Genomic DNA, 16874 nt, shown 5'->3' with positions numbered 1-16874 from the left:
CAGCATCAATAGATCATGAACAAGGGCGGCCTGACTAAGGTCTCGGCTTGGGAACAAGAATGCTTTTTGCTATAAATAAACAAGCATTTCTGGGTTGGGGTAGAGGAGCACTTGCTGTCATTGCAAGGTCACTCCATGCCAAAACCTTAACCCAGCTGCTTGCCAATCACTCTACGAGGAGGGATGTCCAACCTGTGAGCAAGATGGGTGTCAGGTAGCACCTGTAGCAGAAAATGGGATAGAGGATAAGGAGTGCCATGCCCTACCTTCATATATTTCTCCCTTACTATAATCACAGTCCCCTTTTACCAGCTGGCCGCTTTGCTGCCAGTAAGAAGTGGAGAGAGGGGAATCGGCAGGAGGCCCCTTTAAGACGGAGATGAGGACAGACGTCAGACGATACATGATTCAAGAAGGCGGGATGGAGAGCGCATCAGGTTGGTCAGTAGTTGGTCCAGCTACATGCAGCAAGGGAGCGCAAGGTGGAGAAACCAGACGGAGAACGCCTAACAGCCTTCTGAGAGAGAGAACCGGAGCCCTGGAGAGGTCACAGCTTGTCCGTGAACAGAACACTCCAACCCGGCGGAGGAGGAAAAGCCGAAGAAGGAGACCAGACCTCAATGAAGGACGTATAGTCACTACGCCCCGGAGGGACGTGGCTCTTCCAGGTGCGTCCGGGTGTCTAAAGGGTTTTGGAAAGGGGCTCTGTCAGAGAGAGACGGGAGGGGAGGAGGAGGGGTGAAAGGGACCCAGGGAAAAGGATATAAGTGAGACGGAAAAGAAAGACAAGGGCAGAAATCATTGGCTACTCTTTTTCTTTTTTGTTACTCCAACCTCTACCCCCTCCCTTCACTTTTATGCATAGCTATTATTTATCCTTCACATCCTCCCTTGACTAAACCATGAAGCAAAAACACTTACCTGACCCTTTTCTTTCTGTCCGAGGGACGACGGCTGCCGATGCTCACCTAAGGGACTGAAGTGAAAGACCTTGTGGGAAAGAAGAATATAACAGAGACAATCAATCATTGTGATTTCCTGTAATACTAATACAAAGTGCACACCAATAAATTATTCAATGCAGTGAGCTCCTCCTTGACCGACTCTTCTAAATACTTGTTGTAGAATGTGGGCATAATTCCATTAGTCCGAGATGATGGAAAGCCTAATACAACAACTAATTCATGGTCAAGAAAAATTGGAATGGGCCAGAGAGACAGATGATGACGGCCCAAGTGGACAGGGAAATGTTCAAGGCTTTGCTCACCCAGCAGGTTGAATGCATACATAAGGTTGCTGACAGTCAAACGCACTAAACCACAAATCAACAGAGCCACCAAGGGGTACATGCAGGGCCCCCCAACATATCCCTCCAGAAATATCAACCGGCAGAGGACCCGGATGCCTTCCTTACGAATTTCGAAAGGGCTGCCCAAGCTGTGGATGTCCGGAGGGAAAGTGGCCTTTCTTTTTAGCACTGCTATTGACAGGGGAGGCCCAGGCTGGGTAGTAGGTGGCTAACCCCACAGTAAACACTCCTTACAAGGACATTAAGGCTGTCATATTGGACTGTTTGGGAATGGATCCCGAAGCATATCGGTCAAGATTCAGAAAGGAACGAGGTAAACCTGGAGGTACCCCAAAGACAATATTTTTAAAGTTAAAGGCGGCTGCTGATAAATGGGTAAGACTCCAAGAGACCAGCAAGGAACAAATATTGGTGGTCATTTATCTGGAGCAGTTTCTTGAGGCCTTACCAACACCCACCCAGAGGTGGCTATGTCAACAGCCACATCTCTCGGTGGATCAACCTGTGGAGATGGCAACGTCCTTTGCTCGGGCCCAACCAAAGACACTAGCTTTTGAACCTGATAGGTCCTCACAGTATGCCACAGGATGCATGCAAAATGAGAAGAAAACCGGGCCACCCCGGAGTCTCTGAAAGGCAAGCCCTCTAGAGGTGAGGCCGCTCCGTTCCAGGGACCCCAATGCTACGAGTGTTGGGAGTGTGGGTATATAGCTAGGACCTGTCCACCAAAAAAGTCAACGGAAGAACCGATGGATGTCAGTTGTATACCCAAAACCATCCTATATACAGAAGAAATGGGTTCTGGCTTCTACGTAAGTCTTACACTCAATGGAAAAAAACGTGACAGCCTTACTGGATTCGGGTTGTAGGCAGTCCGTCGTACAGAGCATACTGGTGAAAGACTTTCAGATCTGCCCGGAGCAGTGCTCAATTTGTAAAATATTAGGTGCAGGTGCTCACATTTTTTAAGGAGGCCACACCCACTCCCCCTGCCCCGCCCTTTCCTCAGTGGCCCCACCCACTTCATTTATTAGCTCCACCCACAACCATAAGCCTCAACACATCAGAGCCGCCTCCTCACCTCTTGAGTTCCGCAAGAAGCTGAAACCCCGGCTCTTCACATAAGCACCTTGGGGGGCTTCACACCTACACACCTGTCCAAGCGCCTGGATACCCTCTTGAGTGATTAATGCACTATGCAAATCAATAAAACATAACATAATATTATTATATGCGAACGAGGCTGCAGTGCGCCTGGTTCTGTGTATAACCGAAGGTTGAGTTGTGTGGGAAGATTGTTTGATGGATAAGTGACCGCCAACCTACGGCCAAGGAGTCTTAAGCGGTGATGGAGGCTGGCGTGGCTGCCAGGATGTAAACACAAAACCTGCTGTGTATCTTTCTTGAAACACGCTAACACTTAGCAAATATTAAAGCCAAGATATGGCACCAATCCTTTTATTGATGAAATATTAACTTCTATACTCAGTTTCCTAAAGATAAATATTATTTTAAGTGCTGAGTTGCGGTCTTAGTGATTAGAAAAAGCTAGTGATTATGATTTTGTGTGTCAAGCCAGGTGTGAAGTCACGCCTAAGTGTTTATTTATTGAAATGGCCAGAATGTCAACGTAGTTTTTGCCTAATACGCACAAACTGTACTCCGTCCTTTTCACTTTCTTTTGCCAATGCATTGTGTATTTTTTAAAGGAAAATAGCTGGTAAAGTTTCAAATAAATCAACGTCTGTGAGATTAACTTTTTTTCTCTTGCCATGATTGGTCATTCTTCTGTTCTTGTGTCCAAATTACGCAGTTTGGTACTGATGCAATAGAGTTTTCCTCTACCATGCCTATATATTGCCCACAGTGTAATCAATATCTTTTTTTTGTTTTTGTAAAAGATATTTTATTAAGGAAAGAGAAAAACAGAAACAATAGAAAGGAAAGGGGGGGATGAAGACACATGAAATGTAAATCAGAGAGGCACCCACGCAGGGGTCAATACAAAGAGGCCAGGCAGCAGGAAACGTTCATGAAGGGCTGAGCAGCGTCAACACACAGGGCAGAATGCAATGGTGCAAAAAAGAAAGAGTTCCAAAAAATGCAGCTCGGAAGAGCGTCAAGCCCCCTGAGAAGTCCGGAGGAGAAAGCCTGCATATTATCGGGCAAGTCAATGCAATCCAGAGGCTAGGTCGACCAGGTCCGTGCACGCCTCCTTGCAGTGCGGCCTCAAGGAAATCAGCATACTGTGCAAAACAATAAAAGCAATCGTCCACATCCCCTGGCAGAAAAGAAAAGCAAACCCCGAAAAAGGAAAAAACCCCTCTCCCCAGAGACTCCAACCTCCCCAGTGCGCCCACCCCCCCCCGATGGTGGCAGCCAGACAACAACCGTTCATACAGGCCCGGATCACACTTGAAACAGATGTAAAGCACGTATAGTGGGTGGGCATACCGCAGACGGCAACCCACGAGAAAGAAAGCGGACCAGTGGGCCCCATCTGAAAGCAAAATTCTTAAAGTTGTTCCTAAGGATATCTGCCATCCGTTCCACACTCAGCAGCCTCCAGAGTCTAGCAAACCAAAGGGAAAGAGCCGGGGCCTCCTTCTTTTTCTATGAGGCAGCCAGAGTGAGTTTAGCCGCCCCCAGGCAGAGCCAAAGGATGTGCTTGTCGGCCCTGGTCTGGTGCTCCAGAAGCGGGTCCCGAAGGCCAAGGAGCACAAAGCCAATGGAATCCGGGACCGGGTAGCCCAGGATCTCCCTAATATGAGACAGTATCTCCTCCCAGTAGGGGCGTATGATGGGGCAGTCCCACCAGATATGGCGGAAGTCCCCCAGAAGTCCACAGCCCCGCCAACATCTGTCAGAAACTGAAGGAAAAATCCTTTTCAATCGGGTCGGATATAGATACCAATCTAACATAGTTTTCATATGAGCTTCCCTAAGATCGATTGAATGATTAAATGTGTGTAGGTCGCGCCAAAGATGTGACCATTCTGCGTCGGAGAGGTCTCTTCCCAGGTGCCCTTCCCACAACTCCATGTATCTAGGGCGAGGTGAAACAGCCGTGGTTATCAGCAAGTCGTAGAGAAAGGAAATCACCCCCTTCATGGAGGATGTGCGGGTAATGTAGGACTCAAAAGCAGTGGGAGGCCTCGTTGCAGCGTCCCTCACCTCAGGAGACAGTGCCCAATGTAGCAGCTGGGCATGTCGGTAGCGTTCAGTAGGTGGCACACCATAATCACGCATGCAGTTCTGGAAGGTGAGCGGCTCATAGCCATGAAACAAGTGTGTAAGTGCATGGCAACCTCCCGCCTTCCATCTATCAAAAGGCCCCTCAACTAGCGCCGGCGGGAATGCAGGATTAAAGTGAATAGGTGTGAAGGGGGAAGGAAAGGAAGTCCACCGCTCATCATGAGAGACCGAGTCCCAAACCTTCAGAGTGGTGCTAGTAGGGGTGCTAATGTATGCGTTGCGAGGCCGATCCCCTTTCGCCTTCCAAACCAGGTCCCAAATAGAGCGACCCGCCACACTCCTGTCCATGTGCAACCAATGCTTCTCCGACTCCATTTGAGTCCATTCAGCCAACACCCGGAGTTGTGCTGCTATATAGTAAAGGAGCATGTCCGGCAGGCCAGCCCCGCCCTTCCTCAGAGGTCGGCGAAGCGTAAGAAAGGAAAGTCTGGCTCGGCCCCCTTGCCAGACGTAGCGCAGAATCATGGTTTTCAGTCGCCGAAAGAAACCCCCGTCCAAGGAGATGGGGAGGGCTTGGAACAAGTACAGAAGCTTGGGGAGCAGCGTCATCTTGACGGCATTTACGCGTCCAAGCCAAGAAATAAACATAGGCTTCCAGCGAGTCAACTCAGCCTGTATCTGAGACAGCAGGGGAGGGAAGTTAGCCGCATATAGGGTGGCGATGGAAGAGGTCAGCTGGACCCCAAGATATTGAATGGAGGAGCCCGCCCAGGCCAGGGGAGTGAGCGGTCGGATGCGCTCTACCTCAGAGGGCGGAAGCGTGAGATTAAGTATGTATGATTTGCCAGGGTTCACACGGAACCCTGCCACCGCTTCGAATTGGGACAGCACGTCCTGCACCCGCGGGAGGGAGGTCCCGGGGTCAGTTAGCGACAGAAGGACATTGTCAGCAAACAAAGAGATTTTATGCTGTTCCCCGGAAAAGGGGAGGCCCACAATATCCGGATCCTCACGAATCCTAATAGCAAGAGGCTCTATGCTAAGAGCAAAAAGTAAGGGGTATAGGGGGCAGCCCTGCCTTGTGCCTCGAGAATGAGCAAAAAATGGAGAGACATGGCCGTTCACCATGACCCTCGAGCGCGGGTCGTGATAGTTGGCCCGAAGCATAGTTATAAACGTGGGGGAAAAGCCAAACGCCTGCAGAGTGCTAAAGAGAAAGTTCCAGTCCACCCGGTCGAATGCCTTTTCGGCGTCAAGGCCGAGCAGGACAGCCGGGATCCGAAAGCGTTCGGCCTTCTCAATCAGGTGAACTAGGCGTCTAGTGTTATCGTGGGTCTGGCGACCCTTTATAAAGCCTGATTGGTCCGGATGAATGAGAGCTGGCATAAGGTCCTTAAGGCGAGCGGCCAAGAAAGAAGAATACAACTTAGCATCAATATTCAGGAGGGCAATGGGTCGATAGGATTCACACCTGGAGGGGTCTTTCCCCGTCTTGGGAATTATCGAGATCATAGCCTCCGCCATAGAACCCGAGGTGTGGCCCTCATCCCTCATGGCGTTGAAGAGGAGCACCAAGCGGTCCCCCAGCTCGGACGCGAACGTCTGATAAAAGGAGGCTGTATAGCCGTCCGGGCCCGGTGCTTTATGCGGCTTGAGAGACCGAATGGCAGATAGTACCTCCTCCCTAGTAATCGGGGCCTCCAGAAGGTCATTCCACTCTTTGGAGACCTGCGGTAGCGCCAGGTTCTCCAGATATGCTCGTTGAGCGGACGGCACCAAGCGATCCGCCGAGTACAGAGCAGCATAGAAATCACCAAAGAGCGCAGCCTTATCCGCGTCCTTATGCTCCACTACCCCGAAGGGGTTCCGAATACCACCCACATATTCTCTCTCACGTTTATCACGGAGCTGCCGTGCTAAGTGCTTCCCCACTTTGTTGCCCTGAGCGTAGGAGAGGCGCCGTAAGCGTATTAGAGTATATTCTGCTCGGTTATTATAATGCGCCCTGAGCTTCCCACGCACCGCCGCTAGAGGGCGAAGTGTTCTTCTAGAAGGATTCTGCTTATGTGCAGTTTCCAACGTGGTCAGTTCCGCCTCCAACGCCTCCCTCCTTTCCCGCCGAAGTCTATTCAGGGCGGAGTTCAGAGCAATGCATGTACCACGTGTCGACGCCTTGAAGGCGTCCCATTTGGTAAAGATCGAGGTGTCGCCAATCTTATTCAGCTCAAAGAACTCCCCAATGGCCGCCCGAAGCTTCTTGCAGGATTCCTCATCTCGCGTGAGGGATGCCGGGAAATACCATTTGCGATGAGGGGACGAATCAGGGGCCCAGTTCAAGCATGTCGCCAAAAGGCTATGATCCGAAACTGAAAGTGGAAAAATTTTGCTATCCCGCAGGTCACCCTGTAAAGATTGATGCACAAAGATATGGTCGAGACGGGAGTATGTGTGATGAACATGAGAATAGAACGTGTAGTCCCTAGTGCGGGGGTGGAGGGAGCGCCAGCTATCAATAAGGCCCAAACTTAACGAAGTATCGCGCAGCTCCGGGGAAAAGAGACCCGTCTCAGTTCTCTATTGATGCGAACAATCAAAATCTTTATCCCAAACCAAGTTGAAATCCCCCAGTACAATCAACGCTCCCTCCCCAAAGTCCCCAATCACATTCAAGAGAGACTCAAGGAACCCATGCTGCCCCGTATTTGGAGCATAGACCACCACCCACGTGCAGAGTTTACCCATGAGCATCCCCTTCACTATCAACCACCTCCCCTCTTTGTCCCCCCGCACCCCCACAGGTTGAAACTGAAGGGCAGATCGGAACAAAAGTGCCACCCCACGGTGCTTAGTAGTGGCAGATGATTTATAAATCAGGGGATACTGCCTGTGCTTGAACCTGGATTCATCTTTGCGGGCCAAATGAGTCTCCTGCAGGCCCACCACATCCAGTTGATGATCCAGAATATATTTCCAAATCTTTTGACGCTTCTGAGGCGAGTTAAGGCCTTTAACGTTCCAAGAACCTATCGTAACAGGCAACATCGAAACCAACCTCCACACCCATCGCTTCCATCAATGCAGCCCAACTCTAACGACACACCAGACGCATCACAGCCACACCAGGTTCCAATATACCACCACCGGGGACCATCCCCAACAAGCCCACAGGAGCCCTCAGGAGTCTCAAAAACAAACCATAAAAAGAGGAAAACGAAAAGTAGAGAAAGAACAATGAAAGTCAGACATGACCGTAAGGGTCGGGGGTAGAAGACCCAGGTAATGCCCCCCCCCGATTCCAGGGCCGGGGTAACCCTCCATTGGAGAAAAGTCCCACAGAGTACCTGAGATGGTAGAGCCCTCCGGCTCCCACTAGCCGCTGATGACGGGGCCTAGGCCGCCGAGGAGCTGTCCACTCGGCTCGATTCAGTCACCTGGGCCACCGAGGCCAAAGCATCTCCCCTTTCAGTCTGGCTCGCTGACGGGGAGGGCCCCTCCGTTGTGCGCTGTCGGCCCGCTCTCTGCCAAGGCGGGGATCGGGAGCGGCGACGTCTTCTCGGTGAGGCAGTAGCGTCCGCCGAAGCAGATGTTTCCTCCATTCCCAGCAAGTCCCTGGCAGCCGCCACAGTTCGCACTTGCACCAATCTGTTCTGCCATCGGAAGATGAGCCGAAAGGGGTGACCCCAGGAGTAGGACACCCCGTGTTCCCTCAGGAAAGCCGTGACTGGGCGAAAGTCCCGTTGCTTCTGCAGGGTGGTGGCCGCATGGTCCTGAAAAAGTTGGGGGCTGTGTCCGCGAAAAAGCAAATTGTTAGTGTCCCTCGCCTTCCGCAGGATCGTCTCCTTCAGCTGAAAGTCGTGGACACAAGCCAAGATGTCGGGGGGCGGCGAGCGCGCGCCACGCGGCAGGCCCACTCGATGTACCCTGTCCAGCTTGATCTCGTCGCGTTCGTCCTCCGCCAAGATGTGTAGAAAGAGAGCCTCCACATATTCCCGCAGATTGCCACCGTCTCCATCTGAGGGCACCGCTCTAATTCGAATGTTATTGCGACGGGACCTGTTTTCCAGGTCCTCGCAGTGGGTCTGGAGATCCAGATTCTGCTCACGAAGCTGGAGCAGGTCCTGCTGTAGCTGATGGACATCCCCACTGAGGCCCAAGTCATGGTCCTCCAGAGTAGCCACACGCTCGCCAATGCCGTCTACATCTCGACGGACTTCACGGAGGTCGGAGGCCAGTTGCGCTTTCAGTTCCGTGATATCCTCCTTGATGGAGGAAAAAAGCTCGATCAGGAAGGCCTTCGTGACCGGGCCGTCAGCGTCGTCTTTGGTCGGCGACTTGCTAGGGCCTGGGGGCGAGCCAGAGGCCCCCTTCCCAGGACCTCCCTTCCCCGGTTTATTCAGGCGATTCCTCGTCGACATGGTGCGACGTCCCAATGCCGAAGAGAGGAGGCAAGATGGCACCACTGCACCGATCGGTCGCCGATGACGTTGTCCAGCAAGGCCCCAGACAGGACGGCGCCTCCTTGTCACCTCCGTACGGCGATGGTCGCCAGCTGGGCCACTGGAACCACAGGCGGGCTCATCACAGCGCCAATGTAGGGGACACGCACAGAAAAAGCTTCACTTGGTCGCCAGCCAAAGTCTCAAGTCCCCTCTCGCAAAGGGTCGAAGCCGCCCAGACAAAGCCCCGTAGGCCGCTCCGGAGCAAGTGCGTCACCAAGTTAACACCTCGACCAAGTCCGCCGTCCCGTGTCGTAGCTCGACGGGAGAAGGGACAAACCAATGCAGGGCGCCTCAGGAGACCCAGGAGAATCAAAGCCGGGGTTTTAATCGCCCCGGTACTGCTACACAAAGCTATGAAGGGCTCGGGGTGCCGGAGGAGCTCGCAGGCACGTCTTACTCCGTCGCCATCTTGGCCACGCCCCGTAATCAATATCTTTTGAACCTGTTAACCATTGCAAACTTCAATTTTCACACATCATTCAGTAAATAGCTGATTTTGCATATCAGGCAGAAGTGCAAATATCGGTGCAAAATGGTACAGCAGGAGAGCAAAGTGTATGACTCCTGACCATGGCAAACAGAAGTGGGACCCAGAGGTTGAGTAGCTTGATCAGGGTACTATCTTTTTGGAATGGGAAGTCAAGATTTGATTTTAGAACATTTTGTTCCAATAGCGTAGCCAGTGTGTCATGGGCCCTAGTGCAAAGCAGAAAATGCCCCTACCCACACCCACTGCTAGCTGCTGTTTGGATTGTAAACAACAGCAGTAGGCCAGCTGAATGAGGCTCAGTGCTACTGCACCTGCTGCATCAATGGAAACAACGTTCCTGGTTAATTTCAAACCAAGAAAAGTAGTCCTAAGATCAGCCCCTGCAAATAAAACCCTAAATAAACACTCTGTTAGGTTTTTTGATACAACTGAGACACATACATCCCTCCGTGTCACCACAACAGAATCATAACTCTGTACCAGCTCCTCGCTGAGGAGTCACTGGACCTAGGAGGTAAGAGTGTGATTGAGAGGGGTGGGCTGTGCCTGTGTGGAGCTTGTTCCAGAGTGTAACGCTGCTCTCTGTGGGATGCACATTCCTGTGGTGGCCATGGTGGTGTGTTAATAATGCTCGTCATTGCAGCATGAATGACTGGCCGTGCACTCATTGCACTGTCCTGTGAAGCCCGGGTTCTGCAGCGCCCCCGTGTGCACAGAGCATAAGCGATTGTGAAAGGTAGACTGGAGTCCTCGGCACACACGTTTGCCTCCGCCAGCGCCAAGCACCATCTCTGACAGATGGCTCACCACATTAGGCCTAAGAGCAAACTGCCCCTTCGGAGAATGACTGGAATGACTAGCTGGCGGTGGCGGTTAGAAACGCTGGGCTTGGACTGGTCTGTGTGCGCCTTTTTCCTTTTATAAAATTCAGAAACAGATCTTTCGGGGGAACACCAGACTCTTGGAAGAGACTACTTCTTTATTAGTTAAGATCTGACAAGAGGACTTTTTTATCCCTTTTGCTCAAGAAAACACACCCCCCTAGCTCTCAGCACTCTTTCCATCCCTGCCTCTTTGCAACATTTTTTCCTAATGTGTACACAAAATATGGCATTTGGCTTCCTGCTCATCACAGTTGTTTATATTCCTACCATAAATAAGCCCCAGCAGCAATCTGCACTTAATCACAGTTGTTTATATTCCGACCATAAATAAGCCCCAGCAGCAATCTGCACTTAATCACAGTTGTTTATATTCCTACCATAAATAAGCCCCAGCAGCAATCTGCACTTAATCACAGTTGTTTATATTCCTACCATAAATAAGCCCCAGCAGCAATCTGCACTTAATCACAGTTGTTTATATTCCTACCATAAATAAGCCCCAGCAGCAATCTGCACTTAATCACAGTTGTTTATATTCCTACCATAAATAAGCCCCAGCAGCAATCTGCACTTAATCACAGTTGTTTATATTCCTACCATAAATAAGCCCCAGCAGCAATCTGCACTTAATCACAGTTGTTTATATTCCTACCATAAATAAGCCCCAGCAGCAATCTGCACTTAATCACAGTTGTTTATGTTCCTACCATAAATAAGCCCCAGCAGCAATCTGCACTTAATCACAGTTGTTTATATTCCTACCATAAATAAGCCCCAGCAGCAATCTGCACTTAATCACAGTTGTTTATATTCCGACCATAAATAAGCCCCAGCAGCAATCTGCACTTAATCACAGTTGTTTATATTCCGACCATAAATAAGCCCCAGCAGCAATCTGCACTTAATCACAGTTGTTTATATTCCTACCATAAATAAGCCCCAGCAGCAATCTGCACTTAATCACAGTTGTTTATATTCCTACCATAAATAAGCCCCAGCAGCAATCTGCACTTAATCACAGTTGTTTATATTCCTACCATAAATAAGCCCCAGCAGCAATCTGCACTTAATCACAGTTGTTTATATTCCTACCATAAATAAGCCCCAGCAGCAATCTGCACTTAATCACAGTTGTTTATATTCCTACCATAAATAAGCCCCAGCAGCAATCTGCACTTAATCACAGTTGTTTATATTCCTACCATAAATAAGCCCCAGCAGCAATCTGCACTTAATCACAGTTGTTTATATTCCGACCATAAATAAGCCCCAGCAGCAATCTGCACTTAATCACAGTTGTTTATATTCTTACCATAAATAAGCCCCAGCAGCAATCTGCACTTAATCACAGTTGTTTATATTCCTACCATAAATAAGCCCCAGCAGCAATCTGCACTTAATCACAGTTGTTTATATTCCGACCATAAATAAGCCCCAGCAGCAATCTGCACTTAATCACAGTTGTTTATATTCCCACCATAAATAAGCCCCAGCAGCAATCTGCACTTAATCACAGTTGTTTATATTCCTACCATAAATAAGCCCCAGCAGCAATCTGCACTTAATCACAGTTGTTTATATTCCTACCATAAATAAGCCCCAGCAGCAATCTGCACTTAATCACAGTTGTTTATATTCCGACCATAAATAAGCCCCAGCAGCAATCTGCACTTAATCACAGTTGTTTATATTCCTACCATAAATAAGCCCCAGCAGCAATCTGCACTTAATCACAGTTGTTTATATTCCGACCATAAATAAGCCCCAGCAGCAATCTGCACTTAATCACAGTTGTTTATATTCCTACCATAAATAAGCCCCAGCAGCAATCTGCACTTAATCACAGTTGTTTATATTCCCACCATAAATAAGCCCCAGCAGCAATCTGCACTTAATCACAGTTGTTTATATTCCTACCATAAATAAGCCCCAGCAGCAATCTGCACTTAATCACAGTTGTTTATATTCCTACCATAAATAAGCCCCAGCAGCAATCTGCACTTAATCACAGTTGTTTATATTCCTACCATAAATAAGCCCCAGCAGCAATCTGCACTTAATCACAGTTGTTTATATTCCTACCATAAATAAGCCCCAGCAGCAATCTGCACTTAATCACAGTTGTTTATATTCCTACCATAAATAAGCCCCAGCAGCAATCTGCACTTAATCACAGTTGTTTATATTCCTACCATAAATAAGCCCCAGCAGCAATCTGCACTTAATCACAGTTGTTTATATTCCTACCATAAATAAGCCCCAGCAGCAATCTGCACTTAATCACAGTTGTTTATATTCCTACCATAAATAAGCCCCAGCAGCAATCTGCACTTAATCACAGTTGTTTATATTCCTACCATAAATAAGCCCCAGCAGCAATCTGCACTTAATCACAGTTGTTTATATTCCTACCATAAATAAGCCCCAGCAGCAATCTGCACTTAATCACAGTTGTTTATATTCCTACCATAAATAAGCCCCAGCAGCAATCTGCACTTAATCACAGTTGTTTATATTCCTACCATAAATAAGCCCCAGCAGCAATCTGCACTTAATCACAGTTGTTTATATTCCTACCATAAATAAGCCCCAGCAGCAATCTGCACTTAATCACAGTTGTTTATATTCCGACCATAAATAAGCCCCAGCAGCAATCTGCACTTAATCACAGTTGTTTATATTCCTACCATAAATAAGCCCCAGCAGCAATCTGCACTTAATCACAGTTGTTTATATTCCGACCATAAATAAGCCCCAGCAGCAATCTGCACTTAATCACAGTTGTTTATATTCCTACCATAAATAAGCCCCAGCAGCAATCTGCACTTAATCACAGTTGTTTATATTCCTACCATAAATAAGCCCCAGCAGCAATCTGCACTTAATCACAGTTGTTTATATTCCTACCATAAATAAGCCCCAGCAGCAATCTGCACTTAATCACAGTTGTTTATGTTCCTACCATAAATAAGCCCCAGCAGCAATCTGCACTTAATCACAGTTGTTTATATTCCTACCATAAATAAGCCCCAGCAGCAATCTGCACTTAATCACAGTTGTTTATATTCCTACCATAAATAAGCCCCAGCAGCAATCTGCACTTAATCACAGTTGTTTATATTCCTACCATAAATAAGCCCCATCAGCAATCTGCACTTAATCCCAGTTGTTTATATTCCGACCATAAATAAGCCCCAGCAGCAATCTGCACTTTTGTTAGCAAAGAAGTTTCAATGTGTCACCTTGGGAAAAACTGAAACTGTATTTAACAAGGACCCTATTTTACAAGGAAGACTGATCATCAGATTTTTTTTGTTTTTAGGGTGTATCCATTTCTGGTACTAACATTACTTGTCTTAAATCTCTCACCTCCAACTGGACTGACCTTTTACCCAGTGCTCTCTTGCCAGAAGTTTTTAGGGGATTCCCAACGGTTCCCTCTGCCACTTCCTCTGCTTGCTCCACGTCCTCTCATCGAACTCAACTATTCCTTCTCTTTTCCATGGGATTCCTTCGTGGCCAGACCTGGGGGATTGGATGGGGAGCAGCAACCAGCTCTCACGCTGCCAGGAGTGCCCCGGAAGTCGATTTGTGCCGAGCCCTGCCTGATCCATCTGCACTGAGGCCTCCCTGTCCCTGCAGAGCCTTGAAGCTGCCTCCAACCACAGCCCCCCTCACCGCTTCATTACTTGCTCTGCAGCTGACCAACTCAGATCGAGCCTCGAACAATGAACAAAGCTTCACCATGAAAAAGTCGGCACCTGCAACACTCCTCAGGCTTTGGAGCATACCCATGACTCTCAATTCTATAGACCCGGCCCTGAGAAATAGGTGCTTGTGCTTAGCACCTGAAAGCACCGGCACAAATTATGCACTGGCCCGGAGAAAAAGACACTCATCTGCTGCGTTCATGGAGACATCAGAACCTATCCAATAGCCGAAATCCCCATCAAGTTACCCAATGACAGTACTCTACTGGGTAGGTGTATTGGACAACCTATCCGAACAACTAATTTTGGACACAGACTATCCAGAATTCATCTCTTTGCTCAAAAGCACACTGAGGGAGACTCCTTCACCCCCTTGTACGCTGCTCACACAAGCCCCTTGGCTTTCGGACTGGTCATTTCAGTATGCCCATTTCAAAGATCTCACCCGCCAGAATGCCTGGCAACAAGCGCAGAACCCAGTGATGCCGTCCTCATTCCCCTCATTCATCCTCAAAAACAATTTAATATACAGGATAGAAAAAGAAGATGATCCCCCACAGTTAGTGGTTCTCAAGAGATTACGTGATCAAATATTTTTTGCCCAGTCACACATTCTAGCAGGTCACAGTGGGCCTGAAAAAATAATCCAGACTGTGTTGAGATATTTTTATTGGCCAGGGATATTCGCCAATGTAGATAAATACTGCAGGGTGTGTGAAATATGTCAGAAGAAGGAACCCAAAAAACCCCCTGGCGTTCCCGTACAACCTCTACCAATCATCGATAACCCCTTTGAGAGGATAAGTATGGATTTACTGGGTCCTCTCCCAAAATCGGAAAAATTATGTATCTATATACTGGTTATTTTCGATTACGCAACTCGATACCCAGAATCATTTCCCCTCTGAACACCAAGCACGAAAAAAAATCTGTGAAAAGTTACTAGAACTGTTTTCGAGGGTAGGATTTCCCACAGAGATTTTGACAGACCAGGGAACCCCCTTTGTTTCTCGTTTATTGAAACAAGTCTCTAAAACCTTGAAAATTACCCAAATAAGAAAATCGGTTTATTACCCTCAGACAGAGGGTCTGTGCAAGCGATATAACGCCACCTTCAATCTAACCATGAACAAAATTCTAACCACCGAAGGGAAAGAATGGGACATGTTGTTGCCCCTCGCCCTCTTTGTTATTAGAAGCCAGGTTTAGAGAAGCTTGGGTTGTTCTCCCTTTGAATATCTTTACGGGAGACAGCCACAAACCTTGCTAGAAATGACAAGAGAAGCGTGGGAACAAGAGAAACAAGAAGACACGCAAAACCTTCTAGAATACACCCAAAGCCTAAGAAACCGCATACAGAAACTGTGAGATTTGGCTCACGACAACCTAGAAAAAGCTCTAAGAAGCCAGCAGATGTCTTACAATAAAGGAAAGAGGTGACAACAGTTACAGGTCCATGACTGTGTGCTCCTACTCCTACCTTCCTCTATACGCCAAAAAAGGGCAGAATTGAAGGGACCATATGTAGTTGTTGAAAGGATAGGCCTCACTACTTACCAGTTACGCCTTTCCTCAACCAAAACCTAGATATACCACATAAATCTACTAAAGAAATGGTTGGGACCCCTCCCCAAAGACACCCATTACGTTTTGTCTGACTCAAAACCCATTGCTTCAACATTGAATAAATTGCCCATAAACGAACATCTAACAGAGGAACAAAAAGTGTCTCTTCAGACCCTCTTAGAGTCCTTCTCCTCCATCTTTTCCGACCTCCTGGGAAAAACAACAATACTCAAGCATGTAATTGTTACCCCACCAAATAAAGTAATAAAACAATGCCCCTACAGAATACCAGGCGTTAGGCGGGACGCAGTTCCGGCCGAAATAGAGAGCATGTTACAACTAGGAGTCATAAAACCTTCCAGCAGTAACTGGTCTCCCCCATTGTCATAGTTCTGAAACCTGATGGTTCCATTCGTTTTTGTATATACTTCTGAGCAGTCAATGCCATCTCGAAATTTGACTCGTCAGCACGCCACGGCCCCGGAGGGACTTTGCTCTTCCAGGAGCCTGGGAGTCTACGGGGCTTTTGGAAAAGGGGCTGAGTCAGAGAGGGACGGGCGGGGAGGCGGAGGGGTGAAAGGGACCCAGGGAAAAGGAAATAAGTGAGACGGAAAAGAAAGACAAAAGCAGAAATCATTCGCTACTATTTTTCTTTTGGTTACTCCAACCTCTACCCCCTCCCTTCACATTTATGCATAGCTATTATGTATCCCTCACATCCTCCCTTGACTAAACCATAAAGCAAAAACACTTACCTGAGTATTTTCCTTCTGTCCGAGGGACGACGGCGGCCGAGGCTCACCTAAGGGACTGAAGTGGAAGACCCTAAGGGAAAGAAGAATACAAAAGAGACAATCAATCATTGTGATTTCCTGTAATACTAATAAAAAGTGCACACCGAGAAATTCTTCAATGCAGTGAGCCCCTTCTTGACCGACTCTTCTACAATGGGGAGCTACAAACTCTCCCTCCAGGGAATGGGAGACAGAGACACACACACACATACACGCACGCACACACACACACACACACACACAGGAAAGCATCGTAGGGAAACGCCTGATACAGTTTTTATATGCTGGCATATGTACTTTGTTTTAGAAAGATGGTGGAACTATTTATTTTGTTCAATGTGCTTATACTGCTATTTACTTTTATCACCTCTTTCTTCACCGGAAGAACCCAGAGAGTCCGCCTCCCCCTTTCCGATCAAAAGCCACC

The 16874-nt window shown here is 48.1% G+C and overlaps 1 protein-coding gene across 1 annotated transcript in view; it reads right to left on the bottom strand.

Moving 5' to 3' along the window:
* LOC147737334 (uncharacterized) overlaps positions 1-16480 on the bottom strand; it is a 42558-nt gene extending 26078 nt beyond the window's left edge. The window contains exons 1-3 of the mRNA XM_086925710.1: positions 16409-16480; positions 2391-2503; positions 922-990 (exon numbers count right to left, since the gene is read on the bottom strand). The gene's annotated coding sequence lies outside the window, so the exon portion shown is untranslated. The remainder of the gene's footprint in view (positions 1-921; positions 991-2390; positions 2504-16408) is intronic.
* Between the last annotated feature and the right edge of the window lie 394 nt (positions 16481-16874).

The sequence above is a fragment of the Lissotriton vulgaris genome, chromosome 1_1, assembly GCF_964263255.1.
Source record: "Lissotriton vulgaris chromosome 1_1, aLisVul1.2, whole genome shotgun sequence".
In the NCBI taxonomy this organism is placed as follows: Eukaryota; Metazoa; Chordata; class Amphibia; order Caudata; family Salamandridae; genus Lissotriton; species Lissotriton vulgaris.
This window is presented reverse-complemented; position numbering and strand designations above follow the sequence as displayed.